This window comes from Bison bison, unplaced genomic scaffold (genome assembly GCF_000754665.1).
Source record: "Bison bison bison isolate TAMUID 2011002044 unplaced genomic scaffold, Bison_UMD1.0 scf7180017864472, whole genome shotgun sequence".
NCBI lineage: Eukaryota > Metazoa > Chordata > Mammalia > Artiodactyla > Bovidae > Bison > Bison bison.
In genome coordinates, this window is record NW_011495033.1 from 7,199,259 (window position 1) to 7,199,873 (window position 615).

At 42.4% G+C, this 615-nt stretch overlaps 1 protein-coding gene across 1 annotated transcript in view; it reads right to left on the bottom strand.

The window, feature by feature from the left end:
* Positions 1 to 615, bottom strand: part of ASIC2 (acid-sensing (proton-gated) ion channel 2) — a 1,220,326-nt gene that overhangs the window by 376,382 nt on the left and 843,329 nt on the right. The gene's annotated exons all lie outside the window — the stretch shown is intronic.

A 615-nucleotide genomic window follows, 5' to 3' on the forward strand; every position in this document is an offset into this window, starting at 1 on the left:
GATCATTCACCTAGAGCCAGACATCCTGGAATGTGAAGTCAAATGGGCCTTAGGAAGCATCACTACGAACAAAGCTAATGGAGGTGATGGAATTCCAGTTGAGCTATTTCAAATCCTGAAAGATGATGCTGTGAAAGTGCTTCACTCAACATGCCAGCAAATTTGGAAAACTCAACAGTGGCCACAGGATTGGAAAAAGTCAGTTTTCATTCCAATCCCAAAGAAAGGCAGTGCCAAAGAATGCTCAAACTACCACACAATTGCACTCATCTCACACTCTGGTGTAAAGTAATGCTTAAAATTCTCTAAGCCAGGCTTCAGCAATACGTGAACCATGAACTTCCTGATGCTCAAGCTGGTTTTAGAAAAGGCAGAGGAACCAGAGATCAAATTGCCAACATCCGCTAGATCATCGAAAAAGCAAGAGAGTTCCAGAAAAACATCTATTTCTGCTTTATTGACTATGCCAAAGCCTTTGACTGTGTGGATCACAATAAACTGTGGAAAATTCTGAAAGAGATGGGAATACCAGACCACCTGACCTGCCTCTTGAGAAACCTGTATGCAGATCAGGAAGCAACAGTTAGAACTGGACATGGAACAACAGACTGGTTC